Below are 15,105 nucleotides of genomic sequence, written 5' to 3'. Positions count from 1 at the left end.
TCCCAGTCACCCTCAAGAGCACCACTGGTCACTCAGAAGAGAACCCCAATCATTCTCAATAGCATAAGTGCACCCCACTACAGGAGCACCTCCAGTCACTCCCAATCCTCCAATCGCTCTAGTGTATCACTGTCCCTCCAGGGGGCACATACTGTCACTCCGGAGCGCAGCCAGTCACTCTTCTGATATCCACAAGAGATGTAATCCACTTCATCACTCTCAGGAATAGCCCAGTCACAGGTCAGTCTCCATTCATTCCTGAGAGCACCAACCTACTCTTGTGAGCTTCCCAGCCGCCCCAAGAGCATCCCTGGTCACTAACAGGAGCACTTTAGTTATATTGAAGCACATGAGCGAATCCCGTCACAGGAGCACCTCCAGTCACTCTCATGTGTGCACACCCAGTCCATATAGAAAGCCGCCTGCCGAGCTCAAAACCACATAAGTGACTCTGTAGATCACCATTATCATTCTCAGGTGCACCACAATCACTCTGAGGATGCCTTGTCTTTGTCACACGACTCTCAAGAGCACCACAAGTCACTTTTGAAAATCGTGCTTGTCACTCCTCTGAATAGTTAGTGATTCCCGAGAGCAGCCCCAGATTAAGAGACCTACAGTAAAAATATCCTATGATAAATAATGAAATGCACAAATAAATAATTTAAAACAGGAAAACCAACCATGTTAGAAAATATCTTAACACATTATGCGCTCAGTTACAGAAATGCGCAGGTCACGTTATTCTCAATGTCTGTGCGCTGGACAGTAGCGCAAAGATGTGCCGTGGAGGCCCTAGCATCCCCGACACTAATGCATGACTGGATCCCTGTAGCATGTGGTTGCTGGGAGTGCAATTCCCTTTCAGGGTCGGTCTCTGCAAAATGCTTAAATGATAGATAAGCATTTCCATTCCCTCATCCCTTTTTGGATGGATGGAAATGCAAGTGTGACAGATCTGGTTTAAACTGCGCCTGTGACACTTCAGAAATGACCCAGTCATGATTTGCAACACCCCCTGCGCCTGTTCCCAACAGGCACATTGGGATGACCTTAAAGGAATAGTGCGTTCAGAAATATTATTGTCCCGATGGTTCGGGCATGTGTTTTTAAGCATACGTTGATAGATCGTACAAACATGTCCTATGCACCTTGCCGTAGTTTTTCACTTTTGTACACATGCGAAATCAGGCAGCAGGGCGCGGCCATTTTGTGATCATCTTATTCGTTGCCGCATCGCTCAAGCAGGACTGCCCTGGTGGCACTAATTCATATGCCCCGCCCCCGAGGCGGACATCACTAGACGCATACCGCCCATTTCACAACGCCAAAGCACATCTCGTGTCAACGTTCTCTGCGCTTCAGCTAATGACGTGTCGCCATGGAAATGGCAGGACGCCTCTTTCCTCACCAAGTATAAACAGACAACATCAGATTTTCTTTTCCATAATATCTCACTGTCTTTCTTTAAGTATTCTGTGCCTCGTTTCTGCTCTGGTCAGCTACCTTCGTTGCTTGTAGCCTGTGCAAACAGATACCAGTACCATTACTATAAATTATTTTCATTTCCCACACAATGGCAACAATACAGCCCTACCAGTACGAGCCGTAGTATTCCGAGGCGGAATTACTCGAAAGAGAAAGATCTGGAAACGATGGGGCTTCGGAGGACAGTTGGGAGGACTATTCAACAGATCAAGAGCCTGAGCCTAGTCGCATAGACGGCGTTTCCACCTGGTGCACCTGCAATCGGTGTACGCTAATGCCAACCGAGGAGGAGAACTGCTGCTGCAGAGAAAACTCTGGATGCTTGTCCTACATATCGCAAAGCGAGACACGGACACAATGCGTTACCGAGCTGCCAGACTTCAGGGCAGCCTGCCTCACACGGTCCGTGTTGAGGATTATGATGGTGCTTATGCACGAACTTCGCGAACAGTTCGCCCTCGGAATCCAAGTAGCGAGTAAGTATACTCTGGTTGTGATGTCACTTAGGCCACTACTATTTCATGGTTGTCTCCTATATTGTCGTAACTTCAATATATCACAGTCAAACCAATTTAGTCTTGCAATTCTCTAGTAATAGTCATATAATAGTCGTTCAATATTGTACAGTCTCTAAGTAGCATTTGTACTGGCAACAATGCCATTGGAAACAAGAATGGTCATTGGCAACTAAGGTTTAATACACTTATCTTGGTCATTTAAAAACAGTTTGTAGCTTTCTCTTTCACAGGTGATACAGGCTGCTGGCCTATCGTTCGTACACATGGTGGCTTCATGGGAGGCTTGGACACTGTGTTCGACGAGTAATACCCGCCTGTGTCATTGGTGCCATTAGAGACACATTCCCCAGTGTCAGCGGTCAATACAGGGGATTTTCCCTCACTGTGCTGAAACCTGAACTTTACATTGTGTAGTACATTTGTGCCATAACATTAAGAAACAAAATCAAGCAAAACAGAACTTTTATAAATGGTTGTTAGTTTTTTCAGTGAATCAAGTGTGTCTCCATTCAGCAGTGTTCCGGGCCTTGTCTGCAGGCCTCAGGCCCAGCCATTCCCCCTCCATTATCAAAGGCTGTTGGCACTAGTGGATGTGCGCTGCCAAAGGGGGCTGACAGGGGCGGGAACAGCCAAGGTGCCAAACACCATGTCCACATCAAAGGTATCTTACGCCCAGGGGCCTTTGTACACATGCCCTCAACAGACCCCGTGTCTCCAGGCAGGATCCCCTGAAGTAGGTCGCACCCCTGCAATCCACATAAGTGTGTCTCCATTCAGCAGTGTTCCGGGCCTTGTCTGCACGCCTCAGGCCCATCCATCCCCCCTCCATTATCAAAAGGCAGTTGGCACCAGTGGATGTGCGCTGCCAAAGGGGGCTGGCAGGGGCAGGAAACCGCGCCCCTGCAATCCACATAAGACCACGACATATACACGTCATTCATTCACATACACATCCTCTTTTCTAATTCTTCATAATCCACTTGATATTTATCATGAGAACATCTTTGAGCACTGCAAGTCAACTTGCGAACGTGCTACTTGAGAACCTCGGTGACCACTGCGAATCTGCTCGTCGTCGTGCTACCTGAGAACTTCTGTGACCACTGCGAGTCAGCTCGTCGTCATGCTACCTGTGAACATCTCCCTGTTCTCCTGCCACTAACTATCCTGCTTGCTGAATCTAACTGTTTGTTGGTCAAGGTAAGAGCAGGTCACCTAATCATATCTCCTTGAACTCTAAATTTCTATCTATTTCGAACAAACGTACCCAGCAGTGTTATGTTCATTCGTCTCATTGTCATTGACTTGAGTTTAATTTGTTATGTTATCGATATATCAATTGTCATCATTGTCAATTGGCATCGAATTGCATCCTTTGCGGACCGTGCCTGTAATATAAGCATGTTTCCTTTTGATGCACGATAGTACATTCAAGGGACGAGTAACATGTTCTGATTTTCGTCACCTGAATGAATTGTTTATGAAAGTTATCCTATAATACAGCCGGCCACGCTATACTGGTTTTGCTGTGGTGACCAAAACATACCTTGCCTAGAAGAATGTATGGCATAATTCCTTCTTTCTCACGTTTTATGCAAAGTCATTTTCGAATAATGGTGACTTTTTTTTTGCAGAATTTCCAACAATGCCTGCATGTGCGATCTTCGGTTGCCCTTCTAAGACCCATGAGAAATCTGAAGGCACTACAATGCATGTATTCCCAAAGACTATAGATGGAATAAGAGAATGGGTCAGATATTCGATATGCGCCGGCAGAGCTTGAAAGTAGAGTCAAAGAAGTCTTGCAGGACAAGAGGGGTGATCGATTCCGCATCTGCAGCATGCATTTTACCCCGAATATGTATGACCCATTCATGTACACAAAGAAGAATCAACTCAGAACGACTCGAAAATTCCTCCCAAATGCAATTTTCGACTCTACAATCTTCCGACTCGATTCGTTCACATGCTGCCTCAGTTGAGTCACGGTTCCGGATTTAGCTGTAGCCCTTGGGGTAGTGAACAGGTAACTAAATGGACGGATCAGTGTTTTAGGTGTAAATGGCCCTTATAATACTTTTCATATTTACAAGATTGCATTGCTTTTTAAATAAAGAGCATTTTGCTAAACATCTGTCCTTGGTTTTAGAAGCCTCATAGAAAATTGATTTATGGGCACAGATAACTGATCTGGGTCCTTTGAAATAAGCATGTTTTCGTAATCTGTCTCCTTACATGTCAATTTTTAAGATTAGCATTTCTAAATCAAATAATATGTTCCCTTTACAACTCCATGACTATGCACTAAATATGAAGGAGCAAGATTCAGCATCCATGTCTTTCCTGGAGTCAACAACCACTTTGAGTGCGTATCAGGTAGTCTTAGCTATTCAGTTCCGAAATGGTTTTATGCATGCAATTTGAGATAATCTGAGTATATTTACGTATCGTGCCATTCGTTTACACAAGGTTTCATTTGTGGTTTGCTATTGATATGTACCAATGTCTGCGTCACAATGTGTGTGTTCAATTTCAATTTTTTCATCCATACTAATACAAGTACTGTGTTTCACAGAGATGCTGACGCTTCGACTACAATTACATCATCCCTTGTAGTTGATCCAGAGCCAGATGTATGCGTGCTGACAGTTCCCTCGAATGAGATAATCTCATCATATTTACATATCGTGTCGTTCGTTTACACAATGTTTCATTTGTGTTTTTTTTATAGATATGTACCATTGTCTCTGTCACATTGTGTGTGTTAAATTTCAAATTTGTTCATCCATACTAATACAAGTACTGTGTTTACAGGTAGATGCTGAAGCTTCGACTACAATTACATCATCCCTTGTAGATCCAGAGCCAGAGGTATGCGTGCTGACAGTTCCCTTGAATGAAAGAAAGTCGGTCCTAGATCTGATACTATTAGACAGTGACAATATTAGAAACAAGCAGTTTTTGCAAATTGCTTGAGTGAAACATTTCGAAGAGTGTGCTTTGCACAGTCAACTTTGATCAAGTAAACTAGCCATCAATAAGGTGAAATTCCAAATGTATATTTTGACTAAATGACGTACACGATGTGCGAGTTTATCTGTGTAAGCCATGTGTGCGAAGGAATAATTTGATTTCTAATACAAATGACTTATTTTAAATGGATACTCTTTTCTAGGGATGTATACAAGATCCGGATATAGAAGAGGCGGCACGTTGATCCGAGTCGGTGGACCAGCTTGCTGTTGCTGACGTTACAGTAAAGAAGGTTTCAACGAAAAGCAAGAAAGATAAGGTAATTTATAAACAATTTCAATTTTTAAACAATGTTTTGTGCTGGGGCCCTCATAAAATGCTTTTTTTAAAATGTAAATTGTCCAATACTGTATGTTGGATTTACATTGAACATCTTTTGCCAACCTGTCTTCTAGTTGCCCGATGGTGTACGGACTATGCAGACACAGACAGCGACACAAATGAGACATGCTGCTTGCCAAACTGATTTCACCATGGAGCAACTATTAATTGAGGCGCAGCATGTTCAGACTCGAGATGCATTTGCCCAATGGCCAGAAAATGAATTTAATGTGACCGGCGAAGCCAGCAAAGTGTTTTTGGACGATTGCTACAATGCGACTACTCCACCAGATGAAGATGAAACTGAATGTATTGAAGATGCTTTTGAATTTGTCACAGACCACTTGACACAATCGACACCCGCCAAAAAAGGGCCACCCAAAAATCTATCGACATTGATGATTTCTCCGATTCACGTTCAAGTAACAGACGCTGAAGTGACAGCGAATGAAGCATCAATACAATTGACTGAGGAAATAGACAAAGATCTCGACTACAGTACGTCCAGTTTAGCTGCTATGTCAATCACAGTTCAGTCAGAAACAACATTAATGCCAGAAACAACATTCATGCAGGATGACAGTCTAATAAAGGAGGCCAAATACATAGTATTCAACAGCAGCTTCATGGAGATTATAAAAATGCTGAAATGTGTGCATTCAGTGAGAGGGGAAGTATGTGGGAAGCCATTGGTGAATGTGACTCGTCTATTACAAGGCAGTAACCTCAAAATACATGCCACCTGTGAAATCCTCCATGAAAAATGTTCATGGTCCGCTCAACTGATGCTGGGGAAACTGACAGCTGGCAATCTACTGTATGCAGCAGCTTTACTTTTCAGTGGCTCTAGTTTCATTAAGTTGAAGAAGAAGTGGTTGATTCCAACTTAAACTCCACACAAAGCCCTTGAGAAGATTCTGTTTGATAAAACTCTATCAAGAGATCAGAAGGAACTCTCAGAATTCTGTCACACGGGAGATTTGGAGGTTTTCCACAATATGTGCCTAAAGTACAGGCCAAAGAGATTGCATTTCAGCAATGAAGGGATGAAATATACGACATTACTAGCATTATAAGCGCATAACGAGAATGTAGGTCGTGACCAATCGAGGACGGCGGGAAACCTTGGGATGCTTTGCTACACTATGGCCTTTACGAAAAGGAGCAAAAAATGGGTGGTCAAGCCAGTATATGAGGAAATGGAATTTGATTTTGTGAAAGATCTTATTATTAATGATTTGGAGATGCATATTCACGGAATTGCACGCGATTTCTTTCCGAGTACACATACATTGCCACAAAACATTGCAAACGTGCCCTGTCCACCTAAAGCAGAGCTTGTGTAACAGTTCAAATCCAGGTACAAATGATTACCATCTGTTTTTTTGATCAACAATGTTTTTATGAAGTGTCCAAATAAAGCGTCCAAATTGTCTTTTAAAATGTATCCTCTTTGTTATTTTTTTTCAACTAGTACCATTTTTATGATTGCCATACAATGTAACGCTGAGCTTTCACAGTTCACAGATTCGTCGAGCTACTGTGTGACCTTCACTGATCGTGGGAGGGCCAGATGGATAACAGTGTGAAAGAAACTTTGGGGCTCGGCAGTTGCATTACCATACAGTTGCCCAAATAGCTGAATAACTGCTCGTCCCACAAAAGGGATGAGACCAAGGCTACATGAAATACTATGCACGCAAGAACTACTGACTATGAACAAAACAGCACATCAAAGTGCGTTGTTGGTGTGAAATAGAAGCACTCTGACCAATATATTCTTGGGGCATGTGATGGGGGTCGTTTCTAATGTAAGGAAGGGGTGGGTCGGTTGAGCCCCCGACCAACATACATTATACGTGAAAGTGGCATCCTGATCTTGCACTCGCGGTGGGTGCCTCCTTTGCCAATCTACTGCCATGCGGAAGGAGGCCATGACATAAGCAGAGGTGGGGCTATTGCTAGACACACTTTGACTCCATTTTTTGTACCCTCGACTCCAATTTTGGAGTAGGGCGCATTCTGTCATTGCTAAATTTCCCCTACCCCTCAGCAGCGCCATGAACAGTGAGCAATGACAGCCCCCACATTTTTCCTCCTTTGCCTGTGCTTCACAATTCCAGTTCTCATGGATGCAGTGAGACAAGATGTTGCAAACTAAGAATGTATCTTCATTCTGAGTGAAGGTCACCAGCTTTGAATTTTTGCTTGCGAGCTGAGGAAGCCCACGCATCGCACACACAGTATAAGGTTCAATTGTTTTTTGACCTTGAGAGAAAGGGACCATTCTGAAAGGAATTGAATTAAAGGAGGGGTGTAATAACGTAAGATATGATAAGGTTATCCATTCTAAAACTGGACTAAGGAACATGTAAGTTCAGTTTATGAAAAATCGTTGGTCCGAACGGAGTCTGTGTTACGCCAAGAGAATGGAAATGCCGAATATAATGTATGTTTGGCTTTCAACGATTTTTTACCCGGACGAGTCACCTTATCATTAGCTGACCGTCATTGCTGAGTTACAGTGTACTTGCTTGTTCTGTGTGGCATATTGCAGTGAAACGCAAGTACAACATTTGTGTGTACTGGTCTATCTAATCTGCACATGAGCAGTCCAGCATCGAGATGCATGTAGACCACCACTCGGTTCCCCCAGGTTCAACCCTAATATTTCATTTAAATGCCATCTATGTGTACCTCGAATTGTAGCGTCAGCTTCCGCATCCCGTTTAGTGCCGAACATACTCCTTAGCACTATCCTCCGAAGCAAATTGTGGAGTACTTTCCACGTTGTTTTCTCTCTGTTCACATTGTTTCACGTCTGTGCTAATCGTTAGTTTTAACATGATGCCAAATTAATAAGTAAAATGATAAATTGTAATAAAGATCGGCTACTGAGACACATTTCTATTATGTTTTCCAAACAGGTACATCCTGCCATTCTGCGATTGTCATCGATTCCAGATACCAACTGATGGCTTTTTCAACCGGCAGCTGCAGATACACATCAATAGCTGGATATATTTGACTCTTTTTTGGGACGATCGCCAAGGGCCGATATGCCCTTACGCGGTACCAGCGATAAGAAGCAACATAACATCCTTTACTGTGGTCTAGTGCCAAGTTGATGCACAAGCCTTGCAATTCACTGTGCGACCAAAGAGCTTCTTTTACCCAAAACAAACACCTTGTGTACCCAAAAGGAACACCACGTGACTCACAATAAACATATGCTGATCGAGACAAAGAAAAAAAATTCCAATTTGATTGAATATGGCAATCGCTGGATGTTCTCAGAGCATTTATTGTGAAATAAAAGTACTTTACAACTTGTACAGTCTTGCTGTTTCCTTTTAAAGTATAGTTTTACATTCCGAATTGTGACACGCTGCGTTGTGAGATGATGTGTGTTGATTTCCGGGTCTGCGTCAGGTCACATAGGTGATGACTGGACGCGTTTGGCTACGCTGCCCAGTAACGTCATGGAGAAAGGCGGAGAATATCACTAGGTTTGGTGATGTCAGGCTCAGGGGCGGGGCATATGAATTAGTGCCGCCAGGGCAGTCCTGTTTGGGCGATGAGGCAACGGGTAAGATTATCACAAAATGGCCGCGCCCTGCTGCCTGATTTCGCATGTGTACAAAAGTGAAAAACTACGGTAAGGTGCATAGGAAATGTTTGTACGATCGATCAACGTATGCTTAAAAACACATGCCCGAACCCTCGGAACAATAATATTTCTGAGCGCACTATTCCTTTAATTTCTGTGCATCTCGTTGTTAAGCATCTCATCACTTGCACAAACAAATAGAATGTGGCCCATTGTGTTTATTTGTGAAAAAGCTTCATACATTTCTATAATTAGTTGGACTTCATTATTAACTGTTCTTTAAGTTTGAAGCAGACCAATTTAACAAAAACATTTAAAGTTAAGATTTCTTTTTGCCAATTAGTTATTTTGTTTTGTTAGCTGGTTTGTTGGGCATATTATGTATTTATGTGCTTTCAATTCAATCTGTGATGAAGGCACAATGGGATTCGGTTAGTAAGTGGTGGCTGTGACAGCATCAGGGGATTTCACCCAGTCAGTGGGGATAGGGACCCCTCTCAACCTGGGGTAGGAGGCCTACTAGGGTTTTCACCACAGCCAGTCTTGCTTCAGAGACAATTAGGAGGGTTGCCAGTCTCTACCACCCCTATATGTGCCTTGTTGCATGTGGAAGGTACTACTGTAAAATCACCCAATGCCTGCCATAAACTATTCTGGTCAGAATACTATTGCTCCCATTTCAGGAGGCCATGCAGCAGATGGAAGTCATTGCGATCTGCAGAGTGAAACCACCAGCTTCCCAAACGACGTTAAACTGCCAGCACTGGTCCAGCAAACTATTTCTGCAACTTAACAAAACTCTCTGCATTCCTGCAACTGCGGCACAGCCACAGGAACCTGCACTGGTGATACTAACTTGAGCGCTATCTGTGGAAAGGGGGCAGGGCTTTGCAGGGATTTTAAACCTTCCAATCTGCTGCGGCACAAACCCAGTGGAAAATGGGTGAGCAGACGAACCAAAGGGAGCGTGAGGGAAATAAGACCACTAGGGGAAGTCAGGCATATAAAAAAACTAGAGCTACAGAAGGAGCGAGGAGGGTTCAAGTGAGGTCAGGTGGAGTGGTCGGGAGCCAATAGACCAGGTGTAGGAAGGACAGCGGAGCAGAGCATTGAGAGGACTGTGCTGAAGATTGTTGCAGGAGAGGTGTTGGTTGCAAGAGAAATCTGTACTTAATTATGAGTGGGGAAATGGCTTCTGAAACATGTGAGTAGTGTTGGATGTCTTAATTCTACAAAGTGCATCTACGAGCATTGGGCTTTGACTAGGCACCTGTGAGGTATTGTCAGCCACAGGATACAAATGCACTGCAGCTGGCTAAGTTAGGCCCAAATATGGGAAGCACACTGTGGGCTGTCAGACAAGCAGGCCAGCATTTAACTTTCAACTGCCAAACATCCCAATATGGTCTACAGAAAAATAAAAATAATTATATTAATTGTGACCTGTGTTTGAGCGGCAGGGACAAAAGGCTACTGGCCTATTTCCCACTGCATTGCTAAGGCATTGGAGTGCAGTTTTGCCAAAAGAGAGCTGTCATGGAAAAATCTGTGAACTGTGCAGTTTTTATTGAACACTGAACATTTTAAAGATTAATTGCCAGAGTAATTATTCATATATTATAATGCAAGGAATGACATTGATAGCATGGTGCAGGAGAAAAATGTATATTTATAATGTGAGATATTGGTGAAGGCCTCATGTGTAAAGAAAATGCAACAAGTTAAAAAGCATAATTTTTGTTCATAAGAACTGACTTCTGGCTTTGCTGGGACACCCAAGAAAACCTCCCCCATCAGATTCAAAGGTTAAACACTCCTTCAACTCTCAATTTGGTCAACTCTTTGAGCCCAGAAGAGCCAGGAAGGTGCCTGTGGCAGAGGTTTATCGGGTAGAATAATAACAATGATGTATTTCTTATATAGCGCTAAACACCCATAGGTCTCAGAGAGCTGAAATAACAGAAGACATTATTATCCTACAGTGGTACTTAATTTATCGACCTTGGAAGGATGAGAGGCTGAGTTGACCCGGCTGAGATTCGAACCTGCCCCAGCAGGCTGCACACAGATATCGGAGGCTCACTGTGCTATCTGATCGGCGGTAGAATGATGACCGAGTAAACAAAGATACAGCCCATGGATTCTGAACTTTAAAAAATACTAAAAATTAAATTCAGTGTGTGGTGGGGTTCTGTGCCGACTGACAGTTGGCAGGCACTAGAGAATGTCACTTGAGTCAGGGGACGGAGTTACACGCCTCTGCTGAAGGAGATAAGAAAACATGTGCACAGGTCGAGGCCTTGAAAGAATGTGAAGCGATTTTATTGTAGACTAAGTCAACAAAAGCCAGATGGCCAGGCCACATACAGGTTTTGTGGAACCTTGGGAGGATAGCTCAGTGGCAATGTGCTCGCCCTGTAAGCAAGAAAACACGGAGCAACACAGGTTCGATCCCTGGGTCCGCGCTTAGAAACCTCTGGGTATTACGCGCATATAAATAACCTATCATATCATAACCAAAAGGGTTTATTAATTAAGTGGAAAAAGTATTCCTGTAATTAAAAGGGTCTAAAATGATTATATGAAGAATCATATTTTGCTCATAAACTGGGCAAGCATAAAAGATACAGAGATGTTTCAGTCCATTCCAGAAAGCTCAGAAATAGCCATATCTGTTGAGTTATAAGCTAAAATGTGACTGTAGCTTACCAGAATAAATTATGGATCAAAGAGTCAGGAATATGGTAGCGTATTGAATCAGATACCTGTCTGTGTAATATCAAGATCTTTTGGGGGGAAATCTCAAAAATCTGCCAGTCATGCATTCAACCCTCTGCCGACATCAAGACACGGTTCATTGCGACCGGCATGATCAGACCAATTTAGAAATATATGGATTGCGATTCTTCTTTGTAAATTAGAAAACAGTGTCATGTTGAAGATTTTTAAATTCATTTCTGAGTTGTTCAGAAATGCAATTTCAGATGGGTGGGGAAGTAATTCCCAGAGATGGGACTGTAGACCTAGGAACCAATCAAATTGAAGGAGTTGGGCCCTGTTAGGGGGAGGACCAAGAGATGCCCAATCAGGAGTATCGACCAAGGAGCCGGCACAACTTAGACATTTTTGGGGTGTGGTTTGGAAATTTTAAAACTAGACGCACAGTGGGAAAATGGGACTGACTAACTGATGGAGACAAGAAGGCAAGAAGGAAGTTGGAACTAAAATCTGGAGAGAACCAGTAGGATGGCTGTGACCATCCATAACAAGAGGCAGACAGAAGGATTGAGGCTGGAGGCCACCCACAACCAGAAACAGAAATGCTTTTAGAGTTTCATCCGTAACTAAATCCCATTGCTTCCCATCAGACCCAGGATGCCTAATCTATTTTCCAGAGAGATTTAAAGTAAGTACTAAGTGCAACAGCACAAACCAACTATTGGTGGGGATCTATAAGAATTAATATGTTCCCCCAATTCATGGGGTGGGCATCCAAGAGTATATCCCTAGTGTTTTCTTATTAATTAATATTATTAATTCCCACACAGCCAAAGTAGGCGGGTGAGAGCTTGGGGAAATTCGAAATCTCTGATCTCTCTTCCAGCACTGATAAAGATATAGTTGTTAAAGTAATTGTGGATCACCTATTACTGTTTTGCCTACCCCAAAAATCCCCTAAAGCAGACAGGTGCATTTAAAAAAAGAAATTCTAAATTGTTAAACACTCCCTGAACTCTGCAAAAAAGCAGAACGGGGTCCAAATGGTAAACTGAATCTTTGGGTCTGTACTGTGCAGAAAAGTGTCTCCAGGGTTAAGTAAAGTGGAAATAACTGATTTAAAAGCACACACTCTCTGTAGAGTGAACAAGAAACTCCAAGGTGAAGGGGGATATTCTCACTGTTTGGGTGGCAAAGCAAAGGTTTTCATCATCTGTTGTGAAGAGTCTGTCACTAAATGTTTGTCGTGCTAGAACATCGCTAGAACTGGAAAGTGTGCAGGGAGGTCAGAGATAAAGAGCACTTTGCATGTCTATTCTTTTTCCCAACAGACAAGCACTAGATATATTTAAATTAAGCCACCTTCAAATTACATTGTCAAAATAAAATTGTCATGTCATGTTCTAGCGTGCTGCCTCAATTATCTTTACCTTAGGGGAATTCTTATGAGTGACCCAAGTCTCTGAAGTATTATTTAGACCTGTGTTTCTATTTTAGATGTTAGCAGGGTGGAATAGAGACATTAGATGAAAACTGTACAGCTGTATAGCCAAAAGCCTGGCTCAGAATATGTACCCTTAAAAAAAAGCATACCCTTCATCCCGCTGCAGGACTAACGGACTGCAGTGCAGGCCCTTGTGGTTGTGCACATCGATGGGGGAAACGCTCTCCCGACAGGGCTCCGAGGTGCTCACTTGGCTTCCCTAAAAGCAGTCCACCACGCTGCAGCAAGTCTTATTACAGGAGAATAGAAATTTGGCCGAATTCCCTCATCCTACGCAAACTACACTGGCTTCCACTCCAATCCCAGATAATGTTCAAGACTGCATGTATCATCTACAAAGAAGTGACGATTAACACACCGGTACACATGGCGTCAAAGCTCCACATATATGGCTTCACACCATTCTCGCGCAGCAAATCGACCAATTGGCTTGAATCACAATTCATCCACAAAGAGGGCACCTGTAACCAATCCTTCTCTTGTCATGCACCCACCCTCTGGAACTTGATCCTGGTGTTGCCTCAGAATGACCCACGATTCTCCAATTTCGCAAACCTCTCAAAACATGGGTATTTCAACAACACCGGATTAGGAATAAAACCAATGGACGCAAATACCGACGCACAGACCTCACAGTACTGCGCTACTGTAAAAAGATGGCAGCCCAAATTCTGGCTACCCACACTCTGTACAGCCCTCCATCTGTATTTTTAGCTTGTGTGCGATATGAAATAATGCCTGGAAGGAAAGGTTTTGTGCCACAGAGTGTAATTAACTCATGGTGGCAACAGTAAAGACAGACACAAGTGATCACAGTTCAAGGGTGTTTATTAAACTGTATAAATGGGCAAAAAAAAGTCTAATCTAAATCTAAGATGGGAGCAAGCTATGACCATCAAATAATAATAAGGCAGTCCTAGTGGCGTCTTGTCAAATAAAAGGGCATATACTAAAAATAACTATTGCCAATCCTTACCGGTAAATTATAAAAGAGTGTGGGATAGTGTTCACAAGAAAAGAAAGAAGTGTTCACAAATTATAAATCAGGATGTTATAGCCAGGGTTTCCCTTCACCACGTTTTTAGCACGGGACAAGGTGAGACTCTTGAGCACAGCCACCTCCTGGGCTTCTCCAGCACAAGGCTACAGTTCCTTTAAGCGATATCAGGACCTTTGGTAGTTAAGTCTCTTTTATACAAAGTCTCTTGCGTTCGAGGGCCTCATGCGTCCAAAGTAACAAAACAAAAGTTCCTTTCCCAATCTATGTTGGATGATGACTCTTCACGGTTGGATCCCCCTCTACCGGGCTCATACCTTCTCGAATTTTAGCCTCCCTCCGTCGGGTTCACTACGGCCTATTTACTCAAAGTATTTCACTTGTTGTATTCACAAGACTCCATGTCTTTTTAAACAATATTTCATTGTGGACATCCATCAGCTGGGTTCACTCTTGTCAACACAATGATCACAGGGTTATCGCACTTCACCCCGTTTTGCAGGCACCCCTCAGCCGGGTTCACATTTGCCAGTTATACCGTTCACCGTGCTTTACACAATGCAGGATTTATTCCCCTTAGCTTTCCTCTTGGTTATGATAGCCTCCCTGTCGGGCTCAGACGATCAATTCATTGTAAGCATCCCTCTGTCGGTTTCACACTGGCCACGGTTCACAATGTTACAATGTTACAATCTCATCAGAAAGCGGGGTTCCCTGACTCTAGCTTTCTGTCGCCATCCCTCTTTCGGGTTCACACTTGCCTTAGTTCACTAGACCCATAAGGTTCTTTTCTTACCTAGGTCCGGGTCTCAGCCCCAGTCAGACGTCACGTACTTCTATTTACACAATGCTCTCGGGGGGTTACTGACCACCCTAATTCACAGACATCCCTCCGTCGGGTTAACATTTGCCCCAT

This window comes from Ambystoma mexicanum, unplaced genomic scaffold, assembly GCF_040938575.1.
Source record: "Ambystoma mexicanum isolate Mex_15411 unplaced genomic scaffold, UKY_AmexF1_1 Mex_scaf11, whole genome shotgun sequence".
Lineage (NCBI taxonomy): Eukaryota > Metazoa > Chordata > Amphibia > Caudata > Ambystomatidae > Ambystoma > Ambystoma mexicanum.
This window is presented reverse-complemented; position numbering follows the sequence as displayed.